We start from the raw sequence: 21,797 nt of genomic DNA, 5'->3' as shown, positions 1-21,797 counted from the left end.
GCCACCTCTTCCATCCCGAAAAGCTAAACAGCCGAGGTGCCGAACAGTTGAAGTCCCGAAAGCGGCAAAAAGACCCAAAGTCCCGAGGCGGCAAAAAGACCCAAAGTCCCGAAAGCTGCGAAAGGACCCTAAGTCTTGAAGCGGCGAAAAGACCCGAAGTCCAGAAGCTCTGAAAAAACCCGAAGTCACAAAAACAGCCACATTTGAAGTTTGAAGCTGCAAAAAGACCCAGTCTTTTTCACAAAAAGTCACAAAAGGAGCCGAAGTTGAAGTCCTTTGAGTTCAATTCTACTGGACACCAATTTTTTATTTTTTAATCCCCTGGCCACCAATGTATTATTTTAATACTCTATAGGCCCCTGCCACCAATGTTTATTTTAAAAAATATTCTCTGGGGCCCCAAATTTTTTTAACTTGTAAGGGAGGCCCTGGTGCCAATGTTTTTTTTACTTGAAAGGGGGCCCAATGTTTTTTTTTAAAAAAAACTTTCAGGGGGGGCCCGGCACCAATTTTTTTTTAACTTATATGGGGGCCCTGGTCACCAGATGTTTGTTTCAACTTGTAGGGGGGCCCTAACCACCATTTTAAAAAAAAAAAGCATTTTATAACTTGTGTGTGTGTTACCTTTATTAGCGCTGATCTCTGTGTGGTGTTTTAACTGTGGTGTGGAGTGGGTGGGGGGCCCCGAAAATTTTGTTGTACGTGCCCCATGATTTCTAATGACGGCTCTGCAAACACATATATATATATATATAAAAATGCAGCTGTTGGTGAATGAATTAATTACTCATTATTTTAGGCAGTCCCTAACAGTTTTATTTTACTTAAATATATCTGTTAGCCAATAAATTGTATTACTACCACAAAAAAAGTTTCTTATTTTTTTTGAACTAACATTGTACAACAGCCAATTACTCCCTAATAAGTTAAAACATCACCTGCACCTTCCAACTAACTGGAGTCTCTTGAAGAACAAAGCATCTCTAACCCTCATTCTATGCCTGTGGTTTGCCCTCCCTTAGGATGTATTTCTTGCTATTCAGGTCAAAGGAGCAATTTAAGTTTAACCCTTACCCTGTCATGGAAAAACATGTTTTTTTTTTTCAAAAATGCACCAGCTAATAGTGCTGCTCCAGTAGACTTAAATCCATTTTTCAAAAGAGCAACTGATTTTTTTTATATTTAATTTGAAATCTGACATGGGGCTAGACATATTGTCAGTTTCTCAGCTGCCCCAGTCATTGTGACTTGTGCTCTGATAAACTTCAGTCACTCTTTACTGCTGTAATGCAAGTTGGAGTGATATCACCCTCCCCCCCAGCAGCCATCAGCAGAACATGGGAATTCAACCTGATAACAGCTGCCTGGTAGATCTAAGAACAGCACTCAGTAGTAAAATCCAGGTCCCACTGAGGACACATTCAGTTAGGAGAAACAACAGCCTGCCAGAAAGCAGTTCCATCCTAAAGTGCTGGCCTTCTTTCTGAAATCACATGACCAGGCAAAATGACCTGAGAATGCACCTACACACAATATACAACTAAAAATATACTTTTTTGTTCTGGAATTAAATTTTATATTGTAGAGTGAATTATTTGCAGTGTAAACAGAATAATTTAAAATATTATCTTTTGGCTTAGGGCTTTAATAAGTCAATAAAGACTGACCTGGTCTCTTGTACTGGGTAATCAGGGGGACTTCTTTCCTTCTTGTTCCATCTGGAAAATGAATGTAACTTCAATTGAGTAAAGAATCAACTCATAATTGAAGGTTGATGCAATTCTAAATGAATCTGAACAGATGATCCATGCAGATGATCTGGAGAGTTTTCCTGAATCCAATACAAAAAAATACATTTACTGGTAGCTGCAATGACCAGAATGTATAAAATATTTAATATTGATTCCAATATTTCACTTTTAGGAGTAAAATTAGCAGAAGGATTCACCTGATAATCAAGTAATGCAAATCCAGGAGATAACTCGATATCAATTTTCAGTTTTGTCTTAATTAAAATTCCCATTTTACCCCACATAACTGCGAAATGGACAGGCATTCCCACATATAATGAAATACAAAGCATTATTTGACTTGCATTTAGGACAAAAAGAGAAGTGGATACCTTCTGAGTTCTTTAAACGTATTATTTTCCTAACTTAGGGTGAAATCAATCTAAAGTGTTTGAACTCGACATCCTTCACATTGAATGCCTTTTATTAAAATTCTTTAATTTGAAGACAATAAATGATGGGAAGTAATATTAAATATTAATAAGGACGTTTGTGCTAAGTTTTGTAAAGCATCAGATTTTAGGTTTGTGTGCAAATGGCATCAATAACAGCATCAGAATGTGAGTCACTAGGTGTAAGATCACTTTAAGGCAGTTGTTATATCACATGGATTGTATCAGCCCTGTATTTGGCTCCTGGAACAACAGTGAGTAATTACATACCTTTGTGAATAGCACAAGCATACTTTTTATTATTTTATTATTAACATTTATTTATTTAGCGCCAGCATATTTTGCAGCACTGTAAAGTAAATGTGTTTATACAACTAAATCACATTAATTGCTTAAATAGAACATATGGAGTTACATACATCACAAAAGGTGAGGAAGGCCCTGTGCAAAGGAGCTGTCAATCTAAAGGGAAGGGAATAAGACATAAGGTGTGGGAGTGGGCAAGATCAGAATTGAGTAGGTGAGAGATGTAGTTCTGTATGTGGTGTTGCATTTGGTAGTTAAGCAGAGTGAGGGTAGGCTTCTCTAAATAAGAGCGTTTTAAGACATCTTTTGAAAGCAGAAAGGTTGGGAGAAAGTCGGACAGACCGTGGGAGAGAGTTCCAGAGGAGGGGTGCAGCCCTTGTAAAGTCTTGAATGTGAGCTTGTGAGGAGGTAATGAGAAAAGAGTTGAGTAGCAGGTCAGTAGAGGAGCGTAGTAAGTGGTTGGCTGAGTATATAGAGATGAGTTCAGAGATGTAGGGTGGGGCAGAGTTATGAAGTGCTTTGAATGTCAGGGTCATTAATTTGAATTTAATTCTGAAGAGTAGTGGAAGCCAGTGCAGGGATCGACAGAATGGCGAGGCAGAGGAGGAGCGGTTGCTGAGGTGTATGAGCCTCGCAGCAGGGTCCATTATGGACTGGAGAGGTGGACAGTCTCTGGAGGGGAAGGCCAATTAAAAGAGAGATACAGTAGTCTAGACGTGATATGACGAGAGAGTGAATAAGAATTTTGGTAGCATCTTGGGTGATAAATATATATCTTGTATATGATCTTGCACTTGAGTAAATGAGCAAAGGCCCAGCAGTGTAGGGGACCCTACAAGGCCTTAAAGGAGAAGGAAAGGTTAAAACTAAGTAAGCCTTATCAGAAAGGTCCACCTAAATATACCAGTAAACCCTCAAAGTAGTGCTGCTCTGAGTTCTCTGTCAAAAGAAACACTGCATTTCTTTCTTTCTATTGTGTACACATGGGCTTCTGTATTAGACTTCCTGCCGTCAGCTTAAACTTCATTGCCCCGGGCATGAGCGTGCTCAGTTTGCTCCCCTCCCTTCTCTGCTGTAATCTGAGCCCAGAGCAGGGAGAGACTCAGGCAGGAAGTGATGTCACACCAAGCAAATACTGCAGCTGCTATCCTAAATAAACAGAGAGCTTCTAGAGCTTTTTACTCAGGTATGGTAAAATATTCTACAGAATAAATATAGTATTCTAGCTTTCACTATTGCAGCTAATCTATTGGCAATAAAATGCATCCATGGCTTTCCTTCTCCTTTAATTAATGAGCCAATATATGCAATATATATTGGCAGAATAGGTCAATTTACCTATGTTTGGGGACCCTAGACTAAATTTGCTGTGAGGCCAGGGTTGGACTGGGCCCATCTTCCTGCCCAGACCTGAACCCCGTTGGCGCTCCCCCAGGCCGCAGATCTCTTTTCCCCAGTATGTTTAGTTTACTTGTGCTCAGGGAAGGGCACATGGTGGAGACCCCTGTAGGGGGGTGTGGGGGAGCGGCAGCCCCGGTGAGCTCTGCACCCACCAGTCCAACCCTGTATGAGGCCCAGAAACATCTAGTAACACCACTGAAATGGGTCTTAACATTAACACAATTTGGTTAAGACTTTGTTAATAAGGTGCCTTTTTTAAGTACAAAAAGCATAAAGCTTCAGAAATTATGTTTATAATCAAAATTGTTTTTCTTTATTATAATTTTGTGAGTTCCTTGAGTACCCATTGCTCAGATTTTGTCACCGGTATTTGATGGGTGAATCTGACCCTTTTTGCTGAAAATTCGCGAAAAAGCAAAAATTCACCTAAATTTATTGAACAATTGTTTTCCCCCGTTGGAGTCTATTGGTGTAATTTCTGCAGTAATGTGACTAATCTCACTCATCACGTGACCGGCCTTAGATCTGAGGGTCTGGGCCTGGTGCACCTGGACCATTTGGGGAGTTTGAATGTTGTATTGATTCTTGTGCCCAGTCTTTTTGTTTCCAGACTTGGTTGCATAGATCTGACCTGCAGAAAAGAGTAAAGCTCAGCTTTCTACATAAAAAAAAATAATTCAGGTTGATCAATGTCCCCATGTTCTCTGAATGAACAACAAACTCTGGGTTTCATTTTGCCCATCGACGTCGACAAAAATCAAAAACTGGCAGCCATACTTGTCATAACAATCACAACAGCACCCAGCATCCTCTGCCAGTCACTGTTCCCCTTACCATGCACTTTAATACACAACATAAATACAGTTATGGATCCATTATCCGGAAGCCCATTATCCAGAAGCTCTGAATTACAGGAAGACTCCTTTTAAAGTGAAATAATGAACATTTTTAAGAAGGATTTCTGCTTTCTCTGTAATAATAAAACAGTGACTTGCACTTGATCCAAACCGTTAAATCCTCATTTGAGGCAAACAATCCATTGGGTTTAATTCATGTTTAAATCATTTTTTAGGTATTGAGATCCTAATGGGAAAGAACCTTTATCTGGGAAAACCCAAGGTCCCGAACATTTTGGATAACTATTCCCCAAATCTGTATAGAAGTTTTTCCAACCTCCGCCCTCCTACTCTTGCTGGAACTACTTCTTTTTATAGCTCTCCTATATCTCTCACATCTGATGGCAATGTTTATTCATCCATTCACGGACTAGTTACCAATTTTTGCACTAGAAATTGTTTACACCTGTGCAATATTTACATTTATTTATTCCCCTTCATTCATTTATTTTAATGTTTATGAACCTTTATGAGGAAGTGCCTGAAATAAAATGTTTTTCTTTTTTTAACCAGAGAAATGGCTTTATTGAATGTCACAGACAGCGATAATAAGAAAGCTGTATAACTGGTACACAATTTCTCCAAGTTCAATAAAGTATAAAGTGCAAATTACAAACAGAGTCATGTATCATTATTCTGGTTATAGTGAGATCACAGTAAGGAATAAGCATAGAAACATATAGAAGAAAACAAAGGAATACATAGAAAAAGGGGAAAAAAAAAACTGTTATGCTCTTTAATGATCCGATAGATATTGTATGCAGATCGAAGGGGTATGCATATCTGTTGCACCAGATTGGGATTGGGATTGGGATATGGAATGGGTCTGATTCAAGATGTGCTGTGCGGTTTGGATATTCGACCTAAAGTGCCGCCAAGGTGACCAAATGTCGTCATGGGCCTCTCTCTTGTTTTCATTGGTGGATGCCATCTCCTCCATTTGTTCATGAGTGGAAATTAGTGTAAATAGCTCCTGAAGAGAATAGGTAGTGTTCAGTTTCCATTTTCTCGATATAATTGTGGCAGCAGCAGTAAATATTTGGAACAGTAACTTCCGTTGTGGCGGTCTCACAAAAGAAGGGAAAGCATTGAGCAAGGCTATTCGAGGCTCAAAAGGTAAAGTCCAGAGTAGCTCAGCGTGTAGGAATGTAAATATCGATTTCCAGAACAACAATACTTGAGGGCACTCCCACCACATATGATATAAAGTACCAGGGGTATCGCAACCTCTCCAACATTTGTTTACATAGTTAGGGTTAATATTGTGAATCTTCACAGGAGTAAGGTGCCATCTGAACAACACTTTTTTATTTATCTCTATATGATTAGTGCATCTCGTGGCACCCTGGGATGCCAAAAATACTCTGTCCCATTGTTAAGGGGTGAGATGGACATTTAAGTCCTGTTCCCATCTCATTTGGTAAAGGAGTTTAAGCTCAGGATCCTTCTGCAGGAGTAACTTATAACAGTCGGATAACACTCCTTTTCCATGCACACTTTCTCTACAGAGAAGTTCCATATGTGTAGATCTTCTGATGGTTTTAGGGCTCTGGAGATGTGACTGCAGTAGATGGTTCATTTGCATCAGTGGGAATTTTGCGTTGTCCGATAATTGATATTTTCTTTGGAGGTCAGCAAAATGTCTCTGTGTATTAGCAAAGTAAAGGTCCCCTAGTGAAGTAATGCCCTTAGTAATGAACTCGTTCAGGTGTATATTTGGGATCAGCAATTTAATTGCCGATATTGGTGTAAGAGTAGACGGAAACTCCCCAAAGCTATAGCGTTTGTGGAGTCTATCCCAACATTTCAAAAGAAGGTCTGTGGTCTGAAGTTTGCCAGGAAGAGGCGGCCTAGCCTTGAGTGGTATCAATAACAGTTCTGCCATTCGATATCCCGCTAAACAAGAAATCTCGATATCTACCCATTTTTTATTTCCTAAAGCACTGTGTAATCTAATTACGTTTTCAAGAAGAGACGCCTTGTGGTATAAGGAGATATTGGGGATTCCCAAGCCTCCCGAGAATGTGGGGAGTTGAAGCGTTTGTAAAGCAATTCTGGGCTTCTTGCCATCCCAGATGAAGTTTCGAATTGTTTTCTGGAGATCTGCAATAAAAGTCTGGGGTACCTGTACTTGTAAGGTCCTAAATAAGTAGAGAATGCGCGGTAGTATAGTCATTTTAGTGGTAACAACTCTACCTAACCATGAAATTTCCAATTTTTGCCATTTATTGCAGTCTGCCTTGATTGATTGTAGTAAAGGTAAGTAGTTTATTTTAAATACTTAGCTCAGGGTTTTGGGGATCTTAACACCTAGGAAGGTAAAATATGTGGTGTTCCAGTCAAACCTGTATTGTAGTTTTACTTGAGTTATGTCCGATTGGGGAGGACCTAATGAGAGGGCTTGTGTTTTATCCTGATTGATCTTATAATGAGAAATGTGTTGGAAAATCTGAAGCTCATTCATGAGATAGGGCAATGACAATTGCGGGTTAGTGATGGTCATGATAATATCATCAGCGAATAATCTTGTGGTGAGCGGCTGCAACCTTTAGTCCCTCTATTCCTGGGTGCAGTCGTATTTTCGCTGCTAAAGGCTCTACCATTAAGGCAAATATAAGGGGCGACAGGGGGCACCCCTGTCTCGTGCCGTTAGTTATGTCGAAGGCATCCGACGGGGCACCCGGAATTCTTACTTTAGCAGACGGCTTAGTATAAAGAAGCAGTATGGCTTTTAAGAAGTTACCCTGAAGTCCAGTTTTTTCTAGGACCTTATGCATGTAAGACCAGTTTACCCGCTCAAATGCCTTCTCCGCATCCAACAACAGGGCCAGGAATGGAGTGGACTCTCTTTCAGCAATGTGAATTAAGTTTAGTAATTTCCTGGTGTTATCGGGGGCTTGTCTACCAAGTATAAATCCCACTTTATCATTGTCAATTAAGGTTGGGAGTAGTGGGGCAAGTCTTGATGCTAAAATTTTGGCGTAAATCTTAATGTCTGTATTTAGTGCAATTGGTCTGTAATTAGTGCATTTATCCGGGGCTTTACCCAGTTTCGGGATGGTAACTATATGAGCAGCAAGAGATTCTGGGCTAATAGTGTTGGTTTCAACCCAGTAGTTAAAAAGTTTAGTGAGTTTAGGTACCAATATATGCGCGAATGTCTTATAATAATCATTTGAGTATCCATCTGGACCTGGGGACTTGCCGTTTTTTAGGGTTTTAATCGTTGCTGAAACTTCCTCCTCTGTAAAGGGATCATTAAGGGTCTCTATCTGTTTTCTGGTTAGTGAGGGCAGTTGGACCGAATCTAAGAAGGAGGTAATCTTTTGTTGTGAGGGGATATGTTCTTGGGAATTTTGGGTCAGATTATAGAGCCCTTTATAATATTCTACAAAGGATTCAGCTATTTCTTTCGGGCTAGTAAGAAGGTCACCTTTATGATTAATAGATTTAATTCGGGTTTGAGCTTGCATACTTTTGAGTCTATGTGTCAGTAATTTATTCGCCCTGTTGCCCTTGGTGTAATATTTTAGTTTGAGTAGTTTGTCTATATTCCGTTGGAGCTAGCTGTACTTTGTGGAGTTGTATCCTGATATCATCTGCCTGTTTTTGCAAATAGTTTTGCCTATTGGGGGAGGAAGCAGAGAGTTGGGAGTTTTCAATTGGTTTTAATTGTTTTTCTAGCATTTCCTGTTGAGCTTCTGTAGACCGTTTCACTTGTTTGCTGAGATTAATTAATTCACCTCTGAGTACTGCTTTGTGAGCCACCCACACTGCTTGTGGAGTTAGTTCTGGGGCTTCATTAATTTCAATAAAGTAGTCAATCAGAATGATCTGTTATCTTTTGTCTGTGATCTAGGTTGGCCAACACGAGATCATTGATTCTCAGACTCCGGATCGAACCTGATCTTGGTGCGCCTTAAAGTCTGCAATGACAGGCGCGTGGTCTGGTCGTTAATGAATGCATCATTAATGCGTTAGTGGTTTGGGAATCGGCTAAAATCAGGTCAATCCGAGAGTAGGAGTCATGCCTCAGAGAGTAGTACATATATTCCCTAGCATTATGATTGTATGCCCTCCAGACATCAAACAGGGCATTTTCCGAGATACACTCCTCCATTTTATGAGCTGTACGTAAGGTGAGTGGAGGGGGGAATTTCCCCAGTGGTCTTTGGGTATCAAGCGATTGGTTTAAGGCCATGTTGAAATCCCCTGCTACCACAAGGCGTCCCCTCTTCATGTCATGAACCATATTCAACATTTTATACACAAACTTGTCCTGATGTTCATTAGGGGTCTATAGGTTTAGTAATGACAATTGAGCGAGCAGATCACTACCTGATATCTGCCACTAGAGTCTGACAGATGTTTATGCACATCTAACGTGACATGTTTGGAAAAAAACATAGAAACTCCTTTAGACTTGGTAATGGCACATGAATGGAAAACATGGGGATAGTTTCTGGAATAGAATTTAGGGGAACTGCGTTTAGAAAAGTGGGTTTCTTGAATGAATAGTATATCAGCCTGTAATCTGCTCGCCTCTTTCAGCATTAAATTACGTTTCTGGGAGGTATTAAGCCCCCTTACATTATGTGTAAAAAAACGTCCCATTATCATACATAGGAAAACAAGCAGTACTATTTACCCATAATAAAACTACAGTATAGGGAAAGGCAGAGCTGGTGTAAAAGATTTGAATACCCAAGCCTGGGTTGCAGTGTCACATCGAGGATATAGAGTATAACAGTATAGTAAAAACATAACCAAAAAATAACCTGAAATAGCAAACTGTTGTTCCTCAACTGGAGGAATAGTGTCCAGTAAAGGCAGCGGCCGCAGTGTTGTCATCGCTGCTGAGGGTCCTGTATAACAACAGGGATAGTGGGGGGGAGAGGAGAGCAAGTGGTGGTGTTCCTCCCCAGCCCAGACTCGGGGTCATTTACGTCCCGTATACTTCTCAGCCATCAAAAAAGGAGTGACTATGTTAAAGATAGGGAACATCAGGGTCTAAGCAGTATCCCAATCTGTGTCTAGGTGCGTCTGAGCAGAAGGGGGTCCGGCTTGATTGGGAGCTTCAGACTTGTCTCCTATGGCTGACTCTCTGTGGATCCATTTGTACGTCGTTTTCTTAGCCTCATCAGGTGAAGCAAATGTATAGGAGGCTCCATTCCATAGCACAATAAGTTTCGTAGGGTAGGCCCATCTATAGGGAATTTTATGTTCCCTTAGTGATCTCGTGGTTTCAAGGAAAGTTCTCCGTTTAGCGAGGGTAGCCATAGAAAGATCTGTAAATAGTTCCAGAGTTTTATACTTATCTGGCCAAGTGTCCCGTTTTCTGGCCAACATCAGGACTCGTTCTTTCGTTTTAAAGAAATGCAGCTTAGTAAGGACGTCTCTGGGCGCTGCTTCAGGTGCCGTCCTGGGCTTAGGGACCCGATGAATGCGGTCAACGGTCAGGTCAATCAGGGGTGCCTCCGGTAATAGAGCTTGAAGGAGATCCATAAAGTAGGCCTCAAGCGCCTCCGGTTTGACATCCTCCGGGATGCCTCTTATGCGGATGTTACAGCGCCGGGACCTATCTTCAAGGTCCGCTACCTTATCGGTAAGGCGCGCCACTTCTTTCTCCATAATATTTTTGCGTGTTGGCAACTGCATTGTGTGCTGTTGTGAACTCCGCCATTTTGCGTTCCAAGTGGTCGGTGCGTTCCGCGAGGTCTCTCACCTCGCGTTTAATTTCAGCGGAAAAAACCTTAAAGTCATGCTGGAGTGTTGTTCTGAGCTCCGTAAGCATACTCTTAATCTCAGCCGCTGTGACCGGGGAGCTGTCGGTCCTGAGTCCGCATTTACATCTGCGTGATGATCCAAGATGGCGCCGGACTGCCTGGTGTTACGTTCTGCAAAGAACTCCGACACCTTTTTGGAGTCGTTTTTCGGGTTTTTGGGACCCATCTGACTCACGGGATAATAGGCTGTAGTAAATGTGCTGAGTAGCGTCGGGGTTTGCTCGATTTGTGCACCTTTGTGGGCTATGGAATGGAGAGCTCCGGAGCCAAAGTACCGCTCACATGAAAGGTTAGGCTCCGCCCCCCTGAAATAAAATGTTTGATGTGTATATTAAGCCCCCTCCCCACCTTGCTTACCTGAAGATGTGAAGGTCAAGCCTCGCCTTGATGCCCTGGGACGCCCAGCAGACAAAACAGAAAAATTGATTCCAAATGAGAATTATGGGCTTCTTCATACGTGCAGGGTACAACTCCATGGCCCCTTCCCTGGTCTCCCAACCCTGCCGCAAGCTGATCTGGATTAGGAGAAGTCTCAGGAACTTCCCGGTTGGTTTGGATTGTGCAAGTTCCAGGTCCTGTTTATATGAGTGGATTGTGCTGAGGACAAGACACACTCTTGTTATTTCTATAGAAAACCTTAAAGGGATACTGTCACGGGAAAAAACATTTTTTTCAAAATGAATCAGTTAATAGTGCTGCTCCAGCAGAATTCTGCACTGAAATCCATTTCTCAAAAGAGTAAACAGATATTTTTATATTCAATTTTGAAATCTGACATGGGGCTAGACATATTGTCAATTTCCCAGCTGCCCCAAGTCATGTGACTTGTGCTCTGATAAACTTCAATCACTCTTTACTGCTGTACTGCAAGTTGGAGTGATATCACCCCCCTCTCTTTTCCCCCCAGCAGCCAAACAAAAGAACAATGGGAAGGTAACCAGATAGCAGCTCCCTAACACAAGATAACAGCTGCCTGGTAGATCTAAGAACAGCACTCAATAGTAAAAACCCATGTCCCACTGAGACACATTCAGTTACATTGAGAAGGAAAAACAGCAGCCTGCCAGAAAGCATTTCTCTCCTGAAGCGCAGGCACATGTCACATGACTTGGGGCAGCTGGGAAATTGACAAAATGTCTAGCCCCATGTCAGATTTTAAAATTAAATATAAAAAAATCTGTTTGCTCTTTTGAGAAATGGATTTCAGTGCAGAATTCTGCTGGAACAGCACTATTAACTGATTCATTTTGAAATTTTTTTTTTTCCCATGACAGTATCCCTTTAAGGAGAAGGGAGTCTTTTCTCGTTGAACTCTCGTTTGACTTCCACATGTCGCATATTTCATATGGTCCCTCCTCCAACTCTGATGCAACATTTTACTCTATAGCTGTAAATGAAGGAAGGGCTTTTATCACTCAGCAGCTGAATTACCGAAAATAAAACATTATTATTGTGGTTTGATAAAGACCCTGCCTGGTTTGTTGTGATAATAAATTTCCCTTTGCAGTCACTCAGCGGTGTCACTCCTGTGTCATGTAACTAATCTACCAACGGGGGGTGGAACCCCAATAAAATATGTTCCAAACCTTCCACAAATGTTTGAATATAAATGTATTAGGCAGTTAAATCTATAAACTCCAGATCACTGACAGATATTGTCATCACTTAGGGGCAAGTTTACTAAAGGGCGAAGTGACTAAAGCGGGTGAAAATTGGCTAACTATCCTCGCTAGCGAAGGAGATAGACTCTATCGGTACTTCGTTCCCTAACGCCTGGCAAATTTTCGCTCTGGCAAATGGACGTAACTACGCAAATTCACTAAGTTGCGGATTTTACTGAACGTTAGCTCTTGCGCCAGACTTGCCTTCGCCACCTCAGACCAGGTGAAGTGCAATAGAGTAGATAGGAGTTCCTCAAAAAATAGTTGAAAAAAGTCCCAAAAAACGCTGGCGTCTTTTCCTATTTCAGGGTGCTAGGCTAAAAAAGAGCATCATTTTTTTTGGGGTAACTGGCTTCCCCCCTACATTTCCTAACATATGGCACATAAACTATACACTGGGCTCATGTGTAGGGCAATATAACAACTTTATTTTATTAAGGTTCCCTGGACTTGTGTAATGTAATGTATTTGCTGCAACATATACGTCCATTTAACTTTAACTTCCCTCCGTATACAAATTAGCCAACGCTGTCGCAACTTTGCTTCACTTGGCGCAGTAACGCTAGCACAACTTCACCGGTGTTCGTCGCCCCGGACTCAAATTTGAGTTTTACCGAATTATCTTTGTCCTGGCAAATATACGCCTGGCGAAGTGTTACGCTGTGAGCGAAGCCGTCGGTGGCAAATTTTCAGAGGTTAGTAAATTTGCCTTTTAAACGGGTGGTTCACCTTTCAGTTAACGTTTAGTATGTTATAGAATGGCTAAGTCTAAGCATCTTTTTAATTGACCTGCATTTTTAAGATAAAGGGATATCAGTCGGCTCATCGATCGGTCCAAGCGGGAAATTTTAATCTGGCGCCTTTGAAGGCACCAAAACCATTGTTAGTGCTGAATCATCAGAAACAGGTAGAATTCTACTGTTTCTATAGGTATATCTTGCGATTCAGCTCTACACGTGTGTATTCCGGGAATGATCGTAATTGTTATGTCTATGGCCACCTCAAGTATTTTTCCACTAACAGTTATACTCTCCTGCATGTTACAAAAACAAGGTGATCCTTTCAAAAGTGAATTTAACCCACGGCGGAGGCAGAGGTCTGACCTAAGTCAGAGATTTAAATTAATTCTATAAGCGAAAGAAAAAAAGAACCCCAATTGCCTCCCACTCGTACCGCAGTTCCTCAGATATTACACTACTTATAAAGTATTTTGTGATTGCGTGAGGGCAATCACTGAACGTTAAAAAATACTAATGTGCTTGGTTTGCACAAATTACAATTATATTAAAGTGCCAGTGCTATAAGAATTAATTCAGTTAAATGTACTTAGATTTAAAGGTTGATAGATACTCAATACAATTAATGCTTTACACAAATAAATAATTAACCTTTTAAGCCAGTGTATTATCCAATACCTTATATTATCACCCACAATTAATCCAACCAGGAATTAATGAGAAAAGCTATCACTGCGAAACGCGCGTCGGCGTTTGGAATCCTTTTAACTTATAACTTTTAGAATATTCTCAGTCTTTGGGAAACGGAATAGAAGGGGTGGGAAAAGAAATCTATTTCCAATTAGTGCTCGGGTATCTCCTTTCTCTGTTGCTAAAGCTCACAAGAGCCCGTGGATTCGTGGTTTTTTTAGGCTTATTTAGCTCTCTTACAGAACAGGATTTAGTTAATAACACAAGACCACAAGTCCCGGGTATCCTGCCTCCTTATCTTTGTGGTGTCCCAGGGATAGAAAACAATTTAGGTAGCAGCTTTTGGGACAGCTCCACCCTCTCCAATTTTCTATTTCCTACTTGAAACCTTTTTAACCTGAGCAATTTGTGTTTTTAAATTATTTATCCCATTAACTGCGGTCCTCTTTATATCAACTACACTATTTATTATTGATCATTAATTACTTGGCACTTTTTAGCACTTTACAACTAATTAATTTGTAAGCAATTATGAAATTTTAGTAATTGCGACCTTACAATAAACCTATTAGCACTTAAAGCACTTTAGTATTTTTATTCTCATTAATTCCTGGTTGGATTAATTGTGGGTGATAATATAAGGTATTGGATAATACACTGGCTTAAAAGGTTAATTATTTATTTGTGTAAAGCATTAATTGTATTGAGTATCTATCAACCTTTAAATCTAAGTACATTTAACTGAATTAATTCTTATAGCACTGGCACTTTAATATAATTGTAATTTGTGCAAACCAAGCACATTAGTATTTTTTAACGTTCAGTGATTGCCCTCACGCAATCACAAAATACTTTATAAGTAGTGTAATATCTGAGGAACTGCGGTACGAGTGGGAGGCAATTGGGGTTCTTTTTTTCTTTCGCTTATAGAATTCTCCTGCATGTTCCCGCTGCCCTCTCAAGATCTGTCAGAAAATCTCCTCAATCTTCTGGAGCGCTTAGAATAAAGTTACTCAGTAACGCACTTACACATTCTGCTTCACCAAAGGAATTCATAACATAAAACATTAATCACCAAACAGTATTAGACCTAACTGTTATCCAAAATCCGACTCCCAACTCCTCCATGAAGAGAGAAGGAACACAGACAGATGCTGAGAGGAGGAGAGTGAATAGTGACTTAATTATTTCAGAAATAAGTCAGAATTTACAATTGATTATATTTGATATATATTAAAATGTCTTATTTCGTTAGGATGAAGCTTATATTGTACTTCAAGTTTTGCAATAGTTCCCCATTAAATTTGGCTTGGGACTGGGGAGTATCTAAGGGTTGACTTGTCACAGCTCCTAGAGGAACACTTACCAAGGGTGATGTTGTGGTTGCACAATTCTAGCATTTATTTTCAATGTGTGAAGTCTGTGTTTTTGACTTATATTTTTGAAATAATAACATAATATGCCTTGTGAATCTGTGTATCTTCCACTTAGGGAAGGCCCTGGCCTGGGGTGTTTGAGTCACATGTAACCCAAGCTCTAACCCAGTGATCCCCAACCAGTAGCTCGCGAGCAACATGTTGCTCTCCAACCCCTTGGAAGTTGCTCTCAGGGTCCTCAAAGCAGGTGCTTATTTTTGAATTCCAAGCTTGAAAGCAAGTTTTAATTGCATAAAAACTAAGTATACTGCCAAGTTGAGCCTCTTGTAGGCTGCCTTTCCACAAAGGGGCTACCAAATAGATAATTATAGACTTTATTTGACACCCCAAGGGACTTTTTTCATGCTTGCGTTGCTCCCCAACTCTTTTTACATTTGAATGTGGCTCACAAGTAAAAAAGGTTGGGGACCCCTGCTCTAACCACTAGCTGGACATTAACCCCTTTTTGGTCTGCCTAGCCAAGTTAGCATTACATATTTGTCGGCTTGTCTGCCACTATATACTCACTGAATATTATATGAGAATTCATTTCATACGATATCAGTGCGACTATTGCCACCTTAACAGTCGATAAGCTGTTTGGTTGGTGGTTCAGTCGGACCAGGAGTTACTATGACCCAAAAGCTTTGCAAGAAGATCTGACAAACATCACCACCTTTAATCTAAAATCAATCCTTTTATCCGGCTACAGATTAAATCCTTTTGATAGCCAAGTAGCTGTTACTAGCCTCGTTGTGTCACATTAATTCTCTAAAGATACGACTGTGGCCAATGAGAAACGCTGTATTTGCATTTACACTTTAGACAAATACACTGTTATTTACATTAAGCTGGCCATAGACACAAAGTGGGACATTCACTAAGATTCGTTGTTGCACCAGCGTTAGTGAATTTGCGTAGCGCTAGCGAAAATACGCCTGGCGAAGGCCAGGCGTATTTTCGCTAGCGCTACGCAAATTCACTAAAATCCGAAGTTGCGCTCAGGGGAAGCGTGAGGTTGCGAAGTTGCGCTAGAGTTAATTTGCCAAGCAAAGCGAAGTTACGCTAGCGATGGTTAATTTGCATACGGCGCCAAATTGAAGTTACAATGGAGGAATACGTAGCAGCACTACAAATGCCTGGGAAACCTTCAAAACAGCAAATAAAATGTTTATTTTGCCCTACACATGTGCCCACTGTATAGTTAAGGTGCCATGATTTAGGAAATGTAGGGGGGAAGGAGGGGAGCCCCCAAAAAAATGTTGATCTTTTTCAGCCTATCGCCCATAAAAAATGTAAAAACGCCAGCGTTTTTTGGGACTTAGAAAAATGTTTAACTTTTTTTGAAGCAATCCCTATCTACTCTATTGTACTTCGCCTGGTCTGAGGTGGCGAAGGAAGTCTAGCGTAAAAGGTAGCGCTCAGTACAATGCGCGCGTCAGTGAATTTGTGTAGTGAAGTAACACTAAAAACACTGTATCCAAAAGGATGTGAGGATCTCCAAAAATAAAGAAACAAATGTAAAAAGTAGAAAAATTTATTAGGACATGAAGACCTAGCGCATTTCGTGCCTATTGGGGCACTTACTCATAGGAAGTAACACTAGCAAATTTATGCCAGCGTCCGTTAGTGAATCTACGAAAATGCGCTATGCTGGCTAGCACGCTAGCGTTAGGCGCTTCGTCCTTTAGTGAATTTTCCCCAAAGATCTGATCGTACGAATCGAGGGTTCGTACGATTTTCGGAACGTGTGTGGAGAGTCCCGACATTTTTCGTCCGGCGGAGATCGGTCGTTTGGTCGATCAGACAGGTTAAAAGATTTCTGTCGGTTGCCGATAATATCTCTGCGTGTATTGCCGATCGTGTGATTTTCAGTGGGAGACTATCACCAGCTTTGGTTGGACATAGATATCGTACGATTGCTGTCAGGGGCAGAACATTGGCTGATCTTTTCTACTTTATTTGATCTGAATGGTTAGTGGCTGGTCGGTAGGGAAAGTCCAATCGTACGATGATTCGTACAATCAGATCTTTGCATCTATGGCCAGCATTAGTCAAAGAGCAAAAAGCCTGACGGAAATTGTATTTATATCCCTTTCCTCTACAAATCCATTTTACAACAAATTTGTTTATTGTACAATTTGTGCAGAGAAGATTAGGGTTGGGCAGAGCTGAATGTCAGTGGATTTCCCCCCTCGGGGATTTTCATGGTAAGATAAACACAGAGTTGGGTTACATAGAAATGGATTTAAGTTACAACCACAACATGACTACACACTGTCAGGCATGAATAGAGAAATAGAGATAAACTGCTGTAGAATCCATTTAGAACCTGGTGGCTACACTGAGGTCCCTCTGGGGTTGCACTGCCAACAAATAGTTTTTTTTTATCATTCTTTCAGTCTTTTTATTCTATTCCATAATATTTCCCTAACATATAATCACACAGCTTGCTCAGCTTCCAAATCTGTAATACTGCCATGTTTTTATCTTTTGGACTTAGGTGTAGGATCCATTTATACACATTCTATATAAATGCTTAGCAGCTGATGCTGCCACCCACGTTCTTCTAGATCAGATTACAGATTGTCCTGTCTCTGGCTTTGCCTCGGGGGTGTCTCTACATAGGTACCTACATACTTCATTTGCCATGGGACAACATGCCAACTCAACTAAAGACCTTGGGAATTTAGGGTACTCGTGGTACATTCTAGTGCAGTTAGTTGCTAAAACTTTCTCAATCTTTTCAATCCCTACTTTCACTAAACCTTTAGACAGGGTCCCAACTCATGAAATGGGTACAGCAAATTAATATTTATCCCAAATCTCACCCTAACTGTCCTTCAGGCTGGGCCCCCATAGCTCATACAGATATATAGAAACATTTGGGTAACAGACACCTGCTATAGTTCCAGGGGGTACCCAGGGCACAAATAAGCACACCCCAAATCTCCCCCTAACTGGCCTTCAGACTGGGCCCCCTTAGCTCATAACAAGGTTACAGATATATAGAAACATTGGGGTGTCACCCTGCTATAGTTCCAGGGGTACCCAGGGCACAAATAAGCACTCACCCTAAATCTCCTCCTAACTGACCTTCAGACTGGGCCCCCTTAGTTTATAACAAGGTTACAGATATATAGAAACATTGGGGTGTCACCCTGCTATAGTTCCAGGGGTACCCAGGGCACAAATAAGCACTCACCCCAAATCTCCCCCTAACTGACCCATCTTTATAACTTTCTATGTCCTCTGTGGTTACAGCTGATGTCAAAGGGTTTATGGGGAATGATCTAGTCGGCGTTATCATGTCAGGCTTCTGTGGATTTGTAAGATGGTTTATTGACCTTTGTAGTTTATCTCCTTCATGACCTGCCTTGGGTTGTATAAGGGGCACTGGGGAATGTGTTCCTTTATATAGAACTTACCTGCCAGAAGTTAGTGTCTCTATCAAAAGAAAACATATCAACACCGCTAACGACTTCTAAATTATTGTGTAAATTATGATAGTGAAGATTTATAACTACTCTATCTCTGAAATTTTTCGGATTATCAGAAAAAACCCAGCGCAGACCACAGTATTTTCAAACTGGAATAGGGACATCTGCCATTGACTTCTACATGACCTCAGATTAAAAATTAAGTGGAAATAACCCGTGAACATTTGGAAGGGTGTATTTTAGAAAATAATGAGATCAATTTGGATTTTAATAAATAACCCCCTTAGTGTAGCATAGGGTGCGTCGGGGTTGGGGACTGGGTTCTTCCTAATATTTTTTATTTTAATAAATCAGCTTTTTGCAATTAATATTATATTTTATTAAAAAATGCTTCCTTCTTCCAACTCTGAACGTCTACATTTCACATCATTCCAAATCCTTTGATGGATCCAGAGCTCAATCTCAAGACTAAACTTCCTCTCAACTCTCCTGCCCAGTCTCTCCATGAGGCTACTTTTTAGCTGCTCCCATAGAGAAATTGTCATACCCTGCCCATAGCAGGTACTTTATCATGTAGTAAATCTGGTGGTGCTCAAAAGAGCTGATTCCAACCATCTTCACTAAAAATATTTTCCACTCATGGCACGATGCCATTGGCACTTGGGTCACGTGATGTTTTCTTTTCCGCGTTGCATTTTACAAACAACCACGTTAGCTCTATTAGCATTTTATGTTGTGCGTCAATGTCGACACAAAACCACACATGCTGTAGACATTTTTTTGCTGTATACAAGATTGTGTTGTGGTTACAACAGTTTAGAGAAAATAAGAACTCATTTACGAGATTGTAAGTGATATGAATGCAGATGACCTAAACAAATTGAAGAAATTAGAGTGTATCTACTTATGTTATGCCACATGACTTGAGTTTAGAGAAATTCAGCGCTTGTTTTTGAACACTTCCCCCCTTGCCTGTCTGCTCCTCAAAAAGATCCTGGGTGTCTGGACCTAAGTTCACCTCAGGCTAAAACAATAAGCCTGGGTAAACCTACTAATATTGCCTCTGCCTACTGTGATTGGACGGGCCAAGCAGTGGATGTGCCAGGTTCCTCACTGCAACCCAATGCTGCCTGCTGCTGCCCAATGTTGTCCAGGCAGGGCACAGGATGTGGGCGAGGTTGTTGTGGAGTAGCACACCCATGGCCTCTCCCACCCATTCTCCCTCTCTCACAGTCCCTCATACTGGACATCATCTAAAAAAATAGGGGGTTTTGGAGACTGGGAATAAGGAGGGATAAATAAATTCAGTAAGAAACCAAAAAATATATATACAATTAAAAAAAAACATAGCATAGCCAATTTCCATGTTTCGGCCACAGAGAGAGATTTTCATGAAGCCACATCAAATATACCATTTGTGGTTAGCTTGGTGTGGCTACAAATGGTATATTTGATGTGGCTTCATGAAAATCTCTCTCTGTGGCCAAAACATGGAAATTGGCAGCGAAACTCTAACATCTAAAAGAAAATTGCTTGTCACTACTCTGTAGAGATGAAATGAGCCAACACTCACTGTACCTTCAGCTATAAGTTCTACTTACATAATGTTGTAATGAGAAGAATGGCCAACAATATTCCAAAAATAATGCCTGTAAGAAGAAAGAGACGCTGTATATTAGAATGTCAAAATGTAACCGCACTATGAACAGAATGATATACTTTATAGGAACCCTACTGAGATTTGGCAACTGTCTGAATTTTGGACCTGCAGAAGTGTAACCCAATGAACAGGCTCCGAAGCCACCGAACTGTATGTTCTCTATATAGTAACACAAGGACTTTATCCCATGGCACTGGACCCTCCCAACACTCTATTCAAATGAATTCAGAATATCACAAGTATCACACTGGAAACTGTCTGGGTTCAAAAGAAATTGTTGTACAGGTTCAGAAGCCAAGGAAATCAAGTTACACTGTACAGATTTGCCCCAGGGCAGTTACAGTTTCCAACGAATGAGTATCTGCTGCAGACAAATCTCTGGAGTCAATAAGAAATGCCACTAAGGCAAAATTGTCCCTTCATGTTAAATTAATTTCAATAAAACCTTGAAGGCTATGTAATAAACAGTGAACAGGGCCACTGGCACAGGGTCTCGGTTAACTCATTAAAAATGAAACCCCAGAAGCGATTCTACCTTTTTTTCTCCTTTAAAGGGAAATATACCACATTTTTGACATGGAGTCCTCCAGTTGAGCTTATGTATAAAACACTGAAATTCAAAAAGTAAATCTTCATTTTTTTTTTTACATTTTTTATCTGATTCCATAGAATAAAATGAAACCATTATAGTTTGCCTGTTCCAACAGGGACCATTTGCCCATCCCCCCTAAGGCTCACAGAGTTATCTGTTCCATTGTGAAGTGATGGATTCATGGACTCAAAGTCCCTCTGCTTTGTAGGGTTTGTACATGTATGTGTTTAGCGCAGGGATCCCCAACCTTTTGAACCTGTGAGCAACATTCATAAGTAAAAGGAGTTGGGCAGCAACACTAGCATTAAAAATGTTCTTGGGGTGCCAAATTAGGGCTGTGATTGGCTATTTGGATTGTCAACCTACACTGAGGCTCTGTACAGCTGGTTTTTATACAACTAAAATTTGCCTCCAAGCCTGAAATTCAAAAATAAGCTCCTGCTTTGAGGCCACTGGGAGCAACATCCAAGTGGTTGGGGAGCAACATGTTGTTCACAAGCTACTGGTTGGGGATCACTGGTTTAGTTAATTGTAGGTATAAAGAGAACTACTTCACTTATATAGTTCAGTGAGATCCTTTTGTACCAGGGTTCCTGATACCGCTCTAGGTGAAATGAGCCAACACTCACTGCACCTCTCAGTGATCTTCTGCACTTACACAATGCTGTGCCACCCCGATGGGTCTTGTTTGACCATATGTTGCTAAGTTTATCATATAGACCTGCTGCAAGATAAAAAAATACTGTATATTAGAATGGGAAAGTCTGTTATACTGAACAATAATCAGAATCATATAATTATACATAGGAGCCATAGGGCTCTATCTTGGTCTAGTGCCGCTGTGGCCCATGTGTATTACAGAAGGTTTTTCGTACCTAAATGTCCCCCTACTATGGATTTAGGGGAAAGTATCAGGCGGTGGTGGTATTTTTATTTACCATATAGACACCTGAAGATCACCCACTAAAGCGGTCATCCTAGGCATGAGGCCTCAAGTGTCTATATGGTAAATATACCCCTGAGGAACCTCA

Source organism: Xenopus laevis, chromosome 7L (assembly GCF_017654675.1).
Source record: "Xenopus laevis strain J_2021 chromosome 7L, Xenopus_laevis_v10.1, whole genome shotgun sequence".
NCBI lineage: Eukaryota > Metazoa > Chordata > Amphibia > Anura > Pipidae > Xenopus > Xenopus laevis.
This window is presented reverse-complemented; position numbering follows the sequence as displayed.